This window comes from Strigops habroptila, chromosome 13 (genome assembly GCF_004027225.2).
Source record: "Strigops habroptila isolate Jane chromosome 13, bStrHab1.2.pri, whole genome shotgun sequence".
In the NCBI taxonomy this organism is placed as follows: domain Eukaryota; kingdom Metazoa; phylum Chordata; class Aves; order Psittaciformes; family Psittacidae; genus Strigops; species Strigops habroptila.
In genome coordinates this window covers 11250070-11265227 of record NC_044289.2, presented here as the reverse complement: position 1 = coordinate 11265227, position 15158 = coordinate 11250070, and positions in this window count along the sequence as shown.

Sequence of the window (15158 nt, the reverse complement as noted above, 5' to 3'; positions counted from 1 at the left end):
CAGCGTCACCTTCCAGAGGAGGAAGTGCCCGTCAGCTTGACGCAGCTTAAAGGATCAGAGAGAGGAGATCCGACCTTGTGAAAGCACAACCTTTATCTCAGAGACAGGCTTGATCCAGGAGTAAACAAGTTCAACACAGCTTCTCCAGTAGAAATCATGCTCTGCATATTCCCAGAGGCACATTTCAGGTGAAGAAGGGTGAAGAAGTACAAATGGTGTTTGTACTGGTCAGTATTAACCCTGTCGCTGCTCTGTGGAGTGCAGAACGGCTGCACTGCCAGCACGATTGCTGGTGTGCTCATGGTGAGCTGCAGGCACCTGAGGAGTAAAACCACAAGGAAGGAAATGGAAGGATTCTGCTCCAAAAAAGGAGGTGGCCTGTGGCTGAGATGGAGACCCCTTGATAGAGGAGCAGTTCATTACCAGAATTGTGAGACCCATGCTCTTCACCTTAGCCCGCAGCTCTTAGCCTGCAGCTGAGGCGTACAGGGACAGTTTGTTCCCGCCTTTTGCAACTGCTTTCGCTCCAGAGAGAGGATTTCAGTCTTCAGAATGCTTCTCTAACATTAAGGTTACTCAGCATCGATAATAGTTAAAGGAAGCGGAACAACCTCATTGTCAAACATGGCCTGTGGCAAGCAAGGGGCACTGCTGGGTCTGTGTTCCCTGTGCGAGCAGCTAAAATATGTTGTTTCCAGCAGATGGCACAAGTGCTTGAGCTGCTTCAACTGATGCTTTCAACAGGCCTCCGGTGTCCGCCTTCTTGTGGAAGAAAAGTGAACCTGACATTTGGAGCAAAATACTGCATTTAAATTGATAAAATTTATTTCAGAAATAAAAACCTGATGAGTTGCTCAATGTTGGTATATTTTTCGGTCATTTTTGTTGAAATCAATAGGTGTCAGATGATGTGGATACCAGAAGCAAACAGTTGATGGCACTGCATGATTGCTGTCCCCGCAACTGATGTCTGCTTGGCTGCCCAGCACTTTCTCTGAATGAAAAGGGAAGGTGTTACACTTTCACGCTGCAGGAAAAGCACTCACAAACTGCAATCATTACCGATTAAGTGCATTTCATTTCTTGATTCCTCTGTTACTCATTTTCTCTGTCTTCTGCTCTATGTATGAGTCAGTTCTTATAGAGCTGGATCTCACAGGTCACTAAATAACAATATAACAGAGAGTTGGGGTTGTTCAGCCTGGAGAAGGCTCCAGGGAGACCTTAGAGCAGCTAAAGAGGCTGACAAGAAACCTAGAGAGGGGCTTTTGACAAGGGCCTGTAATGACAGGACAAGGGGGAATGGCTTTAAACTGACAGAGGGGAGATTGGTGCTGAGGCGCTGGCACAGGGTGCCCAGAGAAGCTGTGGCTGCCCCATCCCTGGCAGTGTTCAAGGCCAGGTTGGACACAGGGGCTTGGAGCAACCTGCTCTAGTGGAAGGTGTCCATGCCTTTGGCAGGGGGTTGGAACTGGAGGAGCTTTAAGGTCCCTTCCAACCCAAACCAGCCCGTGATTCTATGATAATGTATTAGGTGATGGATCCCAAATGGAATTAGCATAGTGGTTTGCAACAGCTCATGGCTTCATGAATGTTTCTTCAATAGGAAATAAGAAAAATCCTCAAGGGAAGAATTTCTACATTTCATGTCTGTATTTTCTCTGTACATAATGTGCTTGTGACTACACAGACAGCTGTAATGAAATTAAAACTAGAATTACATTAGTTAGAATTAAATTTACAACCAAACTGGGATCAGGGCTAAACATCTTGCATAGGATAGAATTAATATTAGCATTATTATTAACTTTAATTAAAGCAACATTTAAAGCAAAGAGCTTTCCTCATGGGCCCTGCTCGTTAAATGCTAGACTAAATAATACTTTGTTTGGGCATCTTTCAGTTCTTCCTTCTGTCCAAGGAATGCAAGTGGTTTAGTACAGCTTTCCTATTAAATGCAATTTGGCCTGAAGTCAAATGGCTATTTTAATTTGAAGGTATTTAAAGGTCTGAAGGTGACTTTAGACAACACAATAAAGAGCATAATTGCAAAGAAACATACAAGAAGTAACTGTGGGAGCATGAAATGACCTAAATAGTATAAAATAGTATGATGGGAAATAAGGGTAGAACAAATGTCTTGGATGGGATAGGAATTCAGCTCTAGGAATGCAATTTTGGCAGTTGTGTCCCAGAGAATGCTATTTCTGGTGAAATGCTCTGAACTCTGGGTCATGAATTAAACTCAGGTAATTTATGTTTGGCTCATAAATAGTGGCAGTACAAAATCCAAGCAGAAATGGAACGGAATATATTGCTGTAAATTCTGTAGCCATTGAGACCTGTCAAGTTGCTGTGTGCATCTGATGCCGGGCAATGCCTAAAACAAATTCAAGCCAAGGAACACATAGCAAGCCCTTCAAAGCTGCCAACCCAACGACCTTAAGGAAATCCAGTTTCAAACAGCATGCTAAGAGAGGTTTGACAAGGTGACTTCCCAAACTCTGATCTTCATTTATTAGCTGTTTCTTACAAGCCTTAAAGAAAGGCAAATGCCTTGATATTTTGAAATCGCATGGCAAGCGTTCATTTTAAGGAAACTCTGATCTTTAGGAAATACCAATACTATTCCATTTCCTGATTTCTCATTCTTTTTCTCTCTTGGTATTTAATACCGGCCTGCTGCACAGCTCTTCCAAGCCAGTGTCAGTTCCAAGGCTTGGCTGCCTGGGGCTTGCAGAGCTCCAGCTTTCTCACCACCAGCTATCTTCCAGGTGCCTTTAAAGCACGATTTCTGCTAAAAAACTAGCTACAGAAGAAATACGCCTTCATATTCTGATCAGAGTTAGGTCTGTTAATGTTTTGATAACGTTTCAGTCCTCAGCAGGGGCAGGTCAGTTGGGCTTCTTCATGGGGAGATGCAGCCAAAAGAGAAACCTCCACTAGGCAGGAGGATGAATCCCTTTGGGGTTTGGTGACATCAACTCAGACAAGTCTAGGCCCATTATGGCAAATATGGGGGAAACCTCTCTCCTAAATACACAGAGTGGTGGAGCTCCTTCTTTGGTATAAAGCATAGAGGAGCCTGGCATGATGTTTTCTCTGAATGCCTCTGGGGAAAGGCAGCTTCTCTCACAGCAATATCTATCTGTTTCAGGCCATACGTCAAAGTCCAGCCTGGGGTTTTGGTATTTGCTTTGTTCCTTTTAAATAGGAACTATCCGAAGGCCTAAAAATCTGAAGCGTAAAGAACTATACAAGCTGCCTAGAGCTCTTAAGAGTTTCTTTATAATTAGAGTAAATGCATGAAATATTTAGCCTTCATCCTGTGCAAACCCTGACTTTCAAAAAGAATTTACAGCATAAGGTGGAGTTTTATCTGCTCCTAAAGAGGACAACAATTTCCCTCCTTCCATTTCTGCCCCAAATCTCCAGTTCCAGTGTGTGATGAATCAATGTGGAAGAGATGATCATTCCTCTGCCTCCCCATGCAAATGACTCTCAAAACCCTTATTTTTCTCAGAGAAGTCAGGGTGAGAGCTCTGAAGCAGCACATCTCCAACTGGATATCTGTTCTTTATTCTTGTTCGTGGTTCAAGGTGTCTTTTTCTTAATAAGCACCTACCACTGAACTATTAATAGTTTAACAGTCCACAGCTTCCAAGGAAATGCTTACCAGCATTCAGAGCTGGAAAATAATTCAGAGGGTGGCACGGGCTTGATAAAAGGATTAATAAATCACCACACTGAGAGCTGGGAGTTCGGTTTTGCCTCACACTGTCACTAAGGATTATTTTGTATATTCAGTGCACTTAATTGCTTTTTCTCCCCCTTGTGCAGCTCTGGGATAGGCTTTTCAGAGCTCTCCCAAACAAACTGAACTAGATTTCTTCTTGATTTATATTTAAACGCTGATCTTTACAGCAGGCTCTTGTATATTGGGTCAATCAGATTACCCGATTGAACTGATAAACTCAGAGGGTATGGGGTGACATCTCCTCTCACTTCTGTCATGGCAAAAGTGGAATATTTTTGCAGAATAAAGCTGTGAACAATTCCAACCTAGCCCTGCTATTCCACTTTTCTTGGAATCCTTCCGTCTGTTTCTCTGAAAATGAAAGTCTGTTTTTACTCCTGCCACCTGCTATTTCCATATGAAAGAGCTGTTTTGTTACAATGAAAGTACCATTTCTCCCAAGGGCAAACTAAGGACATTTCATCACAGCGATCTTCCTGAAATTTCAGTAACCAAATTCAATATGTTACTAGATATGATCTACTTTTCCACAAAGCTGTAAAGCCTTTCAGGAAAATCTCAAGTTTCTTTCTGTGGGTATTTACAAAACAAAATATCATCTCCCTGCTGAACTGTAAGACAGTCTGATCTGGCAAAACAAAAAGAGAATCCAAAACCAAGATTCACGTTAGCTTTGACGCTTATCGAGTGGCTGGGACTTGGAAAACAGGGTATGATTTCCAGGCACAGACCGTATTTTTATTCCAGGCACAAGTGAAGAACACTGCGACCAAGAAGTTTCTTTGGGGTGACCTCTTGATGGCCTGAGGTTTGTCCTCTGTGCAAGCCAGCTTTTTGCAGATTCACTTGTGCTTTTTAAGAAACGATTTAAACTGCCCTTTGACTCCAGTTAGTCATCTTTGATACTCACCTTTTATCATTTCTCCTGGTAGCCTGGCATTCCCCTCAGCTGAGATATATTCTTCCCTCTGCCCAGGGTTAATAGGTGTCATCAGGATGAGAAGGAACAGGCTGCACTGAAGGCTGAAGAGAAGATATGGCTGGATTTTTGCTCAAATTCCCAGGAAGTCACCAACTGCCACCAGATCTCTAGCCAGGATGCTATAGGTGATCTGAGACTACCCACGTTCAGAATACACTAGGAATGTTGCTTCTTTTTTGACTCCTTTAGGTTCTTGCCTAACGTGAATCCTACAGAAATAAGGACTGGGGTCCATAACAGCCTGAGGCTTTCTTGAAAATCCCAACTGATACTTTCCTATTCATATTAAAGATCTGTCTGGTTCTGCAAAACATCTTTATTTTATGCCTGATTCATTTATCAAATACCTACAGCTCAGCCAAAGGCCAGGACATTACATGGGAATGTGTTAATGCATTTACCCTCAGATTGCCAAAACATCATCTAATTATCTATGTTAATGCCAGCTGCCTTGGAACACAAAAAGCGTGGTAAAGAAATGATGAAACGAAAATAGCAGAAGATGGCTCCCCAAGCTGGGGGATTCTGAGATGCAAAGGGATAACAAACCCCTCATAAATGCATACCTAAATATTTTGCAAACATAAATGTATCAAGGAATGAAGTCATCAGCAGTTCTGGTCCCGGGAACTGAGACAGAGTGTGTCTCTCTGTTTTAAACCTGTTTTCTGCCAGATTTCTTGTGGGAAGCTTTGCAAAACTGCATGAGCCCTGGAACTACAAGTGCTACCAGCCACTAGATGTCCCAGAGCTGCACTCAAACCTGCAACCCACCAGCTGCAGAGGAAAGGCAGACCTGGTGGTGCAGGAGGCAGAGTATCTTTTACCAAACCAACTGATTTGGCTGGAAAACAGAGAGGAACTTCTCTAGGCCTTCTAGCTGTGATGGTGCAAGGAAATAAGGAATCTGGGCAGATTCATCTGAAGACCTTCTACATCCCAAAGCTGGTCTTGCTTTATTTATTATTGCCTTAAACTAGGGTACAGCAACACGGCTACCCCAACAGGAATGCAAAGTCAGATGGGGAAGCCAATATTTCAGCATTAATAAGCTCCTCAGAATAACAATATGGAAGAGCAGAAGAAAGAGAAGTATTTCTGCTCTTGTCGAGCTGGTGTAGCCATGTGATCTGCGTGTGGTGTGCCATGGAAAGGTGCAACGTCACGTTGCTTTTCTTTTCCTGTTCCTCATTTGTGGTTTAGTGCCTTTGCTCAGCAAGCTGCAGTGATGCAAGTTTCCATACACACACACTGTTTCTCCCTTCATTTAATTGTTTTGCCGTAATGCTCAGAAGGTTTTGTGATTCTGCATGAGACCCATGAGAAAGTAGTGAACAGCTCCCTAAGAGGAAAGAAACAGAAAATGGCTCAAGTGCAGCTTGTGGTCCTTCCACCCAGAAGTGTTTTAGGAACAAACACCTTCCCAACATCCTGACACCCACAGGGCCTCCCTCAGCCCACATTTAACCTCCTTGCATCTCCCATTCTTGTCTAGCTCTTCTCTGAACAACCTTTATGCTGATCAACCATATATCTGCTTATATGAAGCCTTCTGCTATGCTGGACTGTTGTGTTAGGGCTCCCATAATTTCTTTTCTCTATTTTTGCCTGCACATGGGCTATGCTCTTGCATGATACATCTGATACAACCCAAGCAAAACAGCTTTGTTGGACACGCAGATTGCATCAGTACTGAGTGAGTGCAGCAGGTCCTTCCTTTTTGGGGTCTGCTGGACAGGCTGCAGACATACCTTGGGACTGCTCTGGATGTAGCCCTAATGCATGGTTGGGATTTTGGGATGCTCAGAGAAAAGCCTCAAGAGCCCCCTGCTCTGCTTCCTGCTCTAAGTGCACTCCTACACTGTAACAGGTTTTTTTCCTGGTTATTAGGGAAACCAGGAAAGCTGTGGTCCTGTGACGTATCCAAATCTGCCTCTTCCCTGGATCTTCCAGACTCGCTTGCCACTCGGTTGCTATTTCTTCTCTGTCAGAGCAGTAATTCAATAACGCATACCAGGAACCAGCCAGCATGTCCAATAAGGGAACAGAAGCACTTTAATGTCATTCATGTTCAGTCACAACTAAGCAACGGAGCTAATTTTTTGGCATTCATTCCTCGAGTAAAGACTCAAGGAAAAAACCCAACATATTCTCGATTAGATCTGAAGGAAGTAGAGGAGTCTGCAACCTACTCACAGACAGAAAGGAAGGCAAATGAATCCAGGACATCGCTTGTGTATGTGACCCACTGCACTGATGGATGAGGAGGGAGAAAGGATCATGTCCTAACACCGTGGTGCTGCCACTTGCCTCCTCCAAACCATTCCTGCTGGAAGGTATTGAAAATTTCAAGAGACAAGGATGGATGTGAGAGTATAAGGTTCTTGAAGTACTTTGATCTCTCGTTTCCTTCCCCTTGAATACATCAGCTACTAAGCAGAGTAAGATAGAAATGGGTGTCTAAAGGGGTTTTGGAGGCAGGAAGGTTGCATGGGGGCATCTGCTTTACATTCTGGTGCAGATTGGGTGGTGTCATTTGTGCTTGGCAGGTCCTGAGGATGAATGAGAGAGGACTAATGAGAATGTCAGGAAGAAACCATCTATTAATGCTCTTGCCTTGGTACAAAAATCCATCGTGTCCTTCTCCTGTTCCTTCTACTTTACTTACAACTCAGCCACATTTTTAGCTTAGTCACTTCATCAAGCCTGTGAGATAAATCACTGCCCTGTGAGGGAAATGAGCTCAGCAACATTTATAACAGTGTGGGGTCTCATGAAATCGTAATTTAATGACCACCATTCCCATGACCATCATTATCTGTCATATCTACCATCAGTTATGGCCTGCTTGCGCTGGCTTTTACCCCAAAACATGGAAATAAGATATTCCTCACCAGAGGGAATACACAATGATGCAGCAGGAGAACACACAGTGATGGAGCTGTTGGGGGTCCATTGCTCCCTGTTTGGTTGCGTGGTGAAATCCATGGTGGCAGGTTTCTCTGGTCCTGGGCAGAAGCCCCACCGACCAACAAGCCTCTTGCCTGTGAGGATGTGAAGATTTGGTGCTGGCTTTGTGCGGTGATGGGGAGCGGAGCGCTCGGAAGGGGAGAGCTGGCTTTGCCAGAAAGCTGAGCTCCTGCGTGGTGGGACGCGGCTGTCAGGAAGCCTGGCCAAATGTCTCAGCGAGCTGGTGACGTGGCACTGCCTCGCCACCATCTGCCGCCAGCCGTCCCCAAGCACAGCCTGAGCGCGGAGCTGCTCTGCAAAGCAAAGCTGCAAATTAGCTCGATGAGTAAGGAGGCCGGTAACGAATCCCACCCCACGCAGGGGGAACGAGTGTGCTCCGGGAGATGTGGCAGGCAAACTGCACAGCATCCTGCGAGCTCCGGGCCATGAGCGGCTCCCACAATTGAAGCCAAGGGCTGCTGAGTCTGCCCAGCACCCAGCACGCAGCGTTCACACACCACCATCTATCTCCCTTTGGCAAAACGGCTCCATCTTCTATGGCTTTCTCACTGCCAGCAAGGAGTCTACCAAACTGCTGATTCCTCTGCAGGTCTTGCTCATCTTCTGCAGCCGAGACGCCCTTGGCTGCCACATGAGACGCCGCAGGTCTGAGTCTGCCTTCCATTCACAACACGGGTCCCTCCCACGGGTGCACACGAAAACTTGGAATTGGTGTTTTGTTTTCTACAGGGCCAGTCTCACACATATGGTCTATTGCCTTCTTTACTGCCCAGAACAAATCCCCTGGAGCTAAAGGAATTCACTGTTTTAAGAGGAAACAATTATTGATGAACCCTAAGGGTGTCACAGATTTTACTCTCCCCCACCCTCTCCCTTTCTTCTCCTAATTTTCTTGCTGTTGGAGACAGCCATCTGCTCTGCCTGCCCCAGGGCTCAGCTCTTGCAATAATAGTGTCGCCAAGCAGTCCCAAGCACAGGGAAGCTGTGAGCCAGCAGAGTCTGAAAGAACCAGAATGAGGAAGCCTCATGGGAACTGAGTGAGAAAATAGCAGGCCCAGCCTAATCATCCTCTTGGAGCATTCCCATCGCTTGGGAAGCTGAGACCGGCGGCAGAGAGAGGCTGCTCTGGGTTATCACTGTCGCACATGGAGCAAATCTGCGCCAGGCAGCTTGCTTGATTCCCAGGCTGCTTGGCACCTCTCTACCACCCAGCTCAAATCCAGAGACTTTGCAAAGGAAGAATGACAATCTTCTGGAATGCTTACAGGAAGGAAAACGTGGCTTTATAATGCAGCTCTTACTCTCTAGTGTTTCACACTAATCAGCTGCAGCCCAGCAGCATGGTGACAACTTCAGCAAAACCCGGAGCCGTGCTGCAGCCAGCAGGGGCTGGGCAGAAGGAGCTGTCAGTGTAGGATTGCCCCTTGCCTGCAAACCGCGACTCACATATGGCTGCATGAGGCTGATAACATTGCATTGCTTTGTGTGCACACCACAAAGCAGAAGGCATCGAGCCTCAAGATGACTCCTGTGTCATGTCCAGCCCGGCCAGCAAAATCGATTCCTTCCTGCTGGAGGGCAGGGTGAGCTTTACAGTCTGGTAGCACAGGCGAAGGTGGCTTCTTACAGCATAGGGTTGAGTTCCACCATCCAGCGCGTTTCTCCTCCACCCTCAGGGAACAGGACCGTGCTCCACTTTTGCTCTAAGAACTACATCTTTCTCCCTGCAGTGCTGTGAGCATTCAGCTAATGAGACAGCCCTGCTCTAGAAACTCGGAGGAGAAAAGCAAACTGTTGCCAATTTTCTGCAAGGTTCCTTTATAGGGAGTCCAATAAAGCACAAGAATAGATCTGATTTGCTAGAAAGTAGGACTTCTTCATCCCTAGAGCTTGTTCTTATTGCCATAGAGCAAGCTGCAGCAGGGTTATCCACCCGCGCCCGGGAGTGTGGTGGAAACAAGCCCAGAGGTGAGTTGAGGATCCTCAGCTCCTGCTGGGTGGTGGCAGAGCTCCTGGAGCGCAGGCAAAGGGCTTGATGCTGCTGCTCTGTTCATGTTCTCCTGGTGAATTTTAAAGCAGGGCAGACATGCTAACTCCGTTTCTCTTACCTTTCTACCAGGTATGTGCTGTAAGTGCTGGAGATTGGTACTGTAAACAGAAAGGAAAGTTTTTAGCAAACAAGAAGAGGTGACATGGTGTGAGCCACAGACTTCTTAAAGACCTGGGAGCTTTCTCAGCTAATAATCCAGGCTCAGTGGGGTCCTGTTGAGGTGGGGATAGGGATAGCACTGCAGCTCCACACTGGCACAAGGCACTGTGTCCAGTCCTACAGCCCATTTTGCTCCCTGGGGAAGGCAGCTTCATAATCCCACGTCTACAAAATGCCTACTTAGTGCTGGAACAGGACGCACTGGGATGACTGCCTTTGCCAGAGAAATACACTCGCTCAGGGTAACAGGCTGCCTGTAGCACTGCACAGGCGTGTAGGACAGGAAATCAAGGGGAACAAATATCCTGTTCAAATACTAGAGGACAGCGTGTAATTACCTGAGCTGGGAGCCAGCCAGGACTCCAGGAGTAATACTACTGCAAGAGCAAAAGAGCTGAAAACAGGGAGGGAGGGAAGGAAGGAGAGAGATGGGGGAGGTGGGTACCAAAGAACCAGGCACAGAATTTGACTCTTTTTTGGAAGGCAATAGCACAGCATCTCTGCACTGAGCCCCTCACTAGGGCTTTGATCCAGCATGGATGGATAGTGAGATGTGGTCCTCAGGATGCCTTCCTCACCCTGTCTTCCTCAGCCACTCCGCTGTCCTATGGAGCTGGGATCTGCTCAGGGGATGCTATGGCCAGGTATTCCTCATACCATCCCTCACGACTGTGACCCAGCCATAGCCCCTCACACTAGAGTCCACAGGAGCTCCGCTAGCCTCTTTGAACTGGGTCATTTTATATACTGTGCCAGTCCTGAGGTAATTTTTTGCAGCCACACCTGAACACTGCTGGAATGGCACATAAGGACTTGAGCCCAAACCAGCCCCAGAACCTGGTGAGGAAGATGTAGCTGGGTTGGAGCAATGCACCACAAAATACTCTGAGGACAGAGCAGGGAGTTGGAACCTTCAGCTGGTGGCAAGAACCTGCTGTCACGGGAGGAGCATTGGGAAAACAGTGACAGGGGCTGTGCTTGAAGAAACAGACCCAAAGCGGTTTCAGCCTCACATCTGTGACCTTCCTTAGAGCTGGATGAAACCTGCTGAATTCAGACTTCTCCAGATGCTTCAGAGCTGCCAAGCACCGGGTCAGGCTGCGTTGGGCTGATGTGTGCATCAGGAAATTGGCACTGCAGGTCTCTAAACCAGGATGAAAACCTTCATGTTTTCTAAGAAGGGAGGCAGTACTGGAGTCTCTGCTGAGGAGCTTTCTCAAGTTGGGCCAAGCCCTCCCGGCTCAGTTTTGTGCCCATATTGAAGGAATTTGGATGAACACAGAATGATGATGTGCCATTTTCTCAGGACTTTGCCGTGTTCCTTCAGCTGGCTCATGCCAGGCTTCAGTGCCCCAAATCTCTACTAAGAGCAGCCTTGCGGACCAGGTCTCTTCACCGAGGAGACCCACACCCTGGTCCCACTACCCATAGATGGTTTTCCAGAGAGCTTAATCTGCTTGGTGCTGCCAGACCTGATCTACAATCCCTTTGGCCCGGTGGAGCTGCTGGCTTTGGCTGAGACGTGGGACCAGAGCCATGGCTGGCAGTGCCCGGGGCAGGCGGGCAACCGACTGGCTTTAGGGGATGTGTGTTAGGATCCAGGACTTACTATGAGCCCTGAACTTCTGTGTTTCCCACAGGATTTTACAGCTGGTGTTGAATTGATTCAAAGCCAACTTGGTCTCTGGAGCTGCGTTTCGGTGTCCTCCGGAGCACTGGGCTATGCAGTTCCCACTGCAGAGAAGTGAGCAGCTGCCACCATCTCCTCCTTCCATCCATATCATTGCATTTCCCATCACACTTTTCAAGAACAATTTTTCTCCTTAACCACAAGTCCCAAGTTTCAAAGTTAATTGGGGCTGGCGAGGTATAAATAGATGCTGGACCAGATGGAAACTCTGTCGTGATTTATAGCTAGCTGAGCCATCACATGTTCCACTTGTATTCTGAGCAAGGGCACTATTAATTATGGCACTGCCCAGGCAGATCGCATGGGAGGTTACAGTGATATTCAGGCTGAAAATTTAAATATAACCAGGCTGTGACGTTTTGCTGAGTGAGCAAGATGCAGAGAGGACCTGCCTTTTGCAGCAGCACAGTTTTCAAGGCGTTTCTCCATCGAGCCCCAAGGAAACAGGGGTTTTGGAGGGCTTTGGATGGACAAAACCAAAGCAGCGGATCCTTCGCAGTGACTGTTCCTTTGCAGGATCATGCTTTTGTCCAGGCAAAGTGCAATAAAGCTGAGGGACATTTTCCCTGTGCTGAAGCTGTGTTTTCCCACTGTTCCCCAGCACCTGCTTTGAGAAGAGCCCACATTACAGGCACCCACTTGCTGATGTAGACGAGACCTCCTGATCCAAACAGGGAATCAGGATTGAGCTTCACCCATAAGTCTTCTCCTATAGTAATCTCCATTCCCTTTGCCTCTGCCTGTGGCCCCATCAGTGTGCTTCTAGATCCTGAAACAGTCCTCAGAGGAAGGAAAAGGCTTCTGTATGAGACCCTGGGAAGGGGAGGGCTGGGATAAAGCAGCAGGAGATGAGGGAGGCTGAGCCCTGACTGCAGCTAGCCTCTCCTGCCAGTTACCCTCACTGCACAAGGCAATCCAAGCCCTGGGAAGGGAGCTCTGCGCATTCCTGGCCTGAGGAAGGCCGTTAAAAACAAGAGAGTGTGAGCATCCCACCTCACAAGCCCTGTCCCCTTCACTCCACAGCTTCAGCTGGATGTGGACCATCATCCTGCCAGCCCAGAGCTCAGCCCTGTATCACCTGGAGGGGCTGCAGTCCTGGCTGATGAGAGCAGGGGAGAGGGAAGCTCTTTATTGGTGTTTCCAGGGGGATATAGGGATCAAAGGACTTGCCTGAGGTCATCTGGGAGAGTGGTGCTGCACCAGGTCTCCTGAGTTTCAAGCCTCTCTTCATCACCACTTGTTTCTCCTCATAGCCCACACTTCAAACACCTATTCAGTTATCCATTGTGAACTGGGATTTTGCTAATTACTGGAAGAAAATGAGCGCCACGACAAGGGGGGTGACTATTCCCACTTTTCCCCAAGCCCTTTCTGCCTGAGGAACAGATTCCCCCTCACTTATGAAGCAGTCAATTCAAGAACAGTTTGCAGACATCCTGATTTTTCTGGGACCGGCTGCTCAGTGGTAAAAGAGAACACGAGTCACAGCCTCCTCTTGCTTTTAGAAGGCAGCGACCCCTTGCATTCCCCACGCTGTGTAGCCTTCAGAATACATACAAGTGTCACACAGTACTGTCAGATATGAAGAACTCTTTACAGAAGCTGCCTTGGGAGCTCTTTGCATCACAGACTGAATAAGATGTGCAATTACAGAGCCATGATTTAAGAACTTAAAACCCGGCTGAGCTTGATAGAAGGTACCAGACTTACAAACAATACGTAGGGAGAATTTAATCTTGCAGGGACTGCAGTTATTTGAGGGGAGAGATTGTGTTTGGGATTAAAAGCCAAATTACTGTGCAAGTTTTTATTAAATCTTTATATTTTCAGCCATACCTTATTATGGCTGTTTTGGGACAGGAGCTTGGGTTTATGATGGGCATAAATCCCGAAAAATAGTTTGGATTCTTTGAAGCAGGCAAAACACGAACAAAGTGGATTTGGACATTATCTAGGCTACTGACTGCTTAGAGTTCACACACAAGCATTTCATTACTGCATGCGATTTTCCAGAAAGCACCAAAAGGAGGCAAAAAATATTTAATTTCCCCGGTATTCCTAAAACCCCAAAGAAGCCCCGAGCACGTACACACAGCCCTCCCTTCCTGCCTGCACTCACGCTGGGAAGCGCGTGTCTGAGCATCCCTATTTTGAACTGATCTCAGTATTAACACACTGCAGGGACACAACCTCCTTCTTACCTTAGAGCTCAAGGGACCGAAGCCCAGCTCCTCCTGCGGGATGCTGGGTGGGTGTTAATGTGCTTTGCTGGGCTCTGCTGTGCCCCGATGGCCGCAGCCCTGGCTGGATACGTGCAGTGGCTTTGCAGCAGCCAGGGGAGCAGGGGCTGGGGGCTGCCGGGGGCTCATGCCTGGGGCTGGGTCCGCCGGTGTCTGTCTTCCACCTGACAAATTAATCCAAACACACCAACATCATGTCTTGGTGCACAAGGGACATAGCTGTGCAAGGCAAATATCTGATTTAGAGTGAGCATCATTGCTGTAGGGGAGTGAGCAGGAGCTTGGACAAACACTTTTTCTCCTTGATGTCTCAGATTTAGGTGGCTTTATGCAGCTGATTCCATAACTGACTACGGGACCGGGAGCTAAGCTTGGAGCTGAATGGAGCTGGTTGTCCCCAGCAACAGTGCAGCATCCTCTCTGGCTGTGTGACTGATAATGTCATGTTATTAGAACAACACTGCCTGCAAAAATACTTGGGGAAGTAAAACTGAATGTCCGTGGCTTGATGCAGGCGGTGCTGGCCTCTGTGCCCCATGCAGCAGCTCCCTATGGCTCATCCTTAGTGCCAGTCACCTGGGCACAAGTGGTCATCTTGCTAGATAATTTAACAAACCTGTTCATGTCCCTGCACCTCTGCAAGTGGCGTGACAAATGCAAAGTGCTTTGAGATCCTCTGTGGGAAATAACTCACTCCTACCACCAGACCTGAGCACTTGAGCATCATTTTATCTGCCAGGAATGCAGGTCTGTGCCAGGTGAATGAGAATATAATCAAATGCACCACAGAGGCCAGGAGCTGGGAGCAGGAAGGAGCAGTCTGGGACAGGGAGCAAAATACTGAGCACACACTGAGGTGTTTGTCGGTCAGATCCATGGCACCAGGAACACTTCAGCCTCAGCTGTGAAGAAATGCACTTGCTGCTGTTCAGGCTCCCTGCTGCACCAGTTGCCAGCCGAGGACCAAAGCTGCTCCAGAGCTCTGGTGGAATCTGGTGCTTTGTGCGGCAGCGGGAGGAGGCTGTGTCCCTGTGCCGAGCTGTGACATGTCCCTGTGGGCACAGCTCCCGTGCAGGCTGCAGAGACCCCGCTGGGGAACTGTCACAGCTGACACGGTGGTGGGAGAAATGGTCTGTTCCCTGTCACCTCTCGCTGTGTGCTGCTGGCTCACCAGCTGCCCTACAATAGGTCACTCCCTTCAGCTCCGTTTGCTGCTTTGCCCTTTCCATCCCAGTGCAATTGCTTTATTCCTGCTGAGACTCACATTGTTTCCCAAACTGGGTCAGTCTGGGCAATTCCAGCTCATGCCA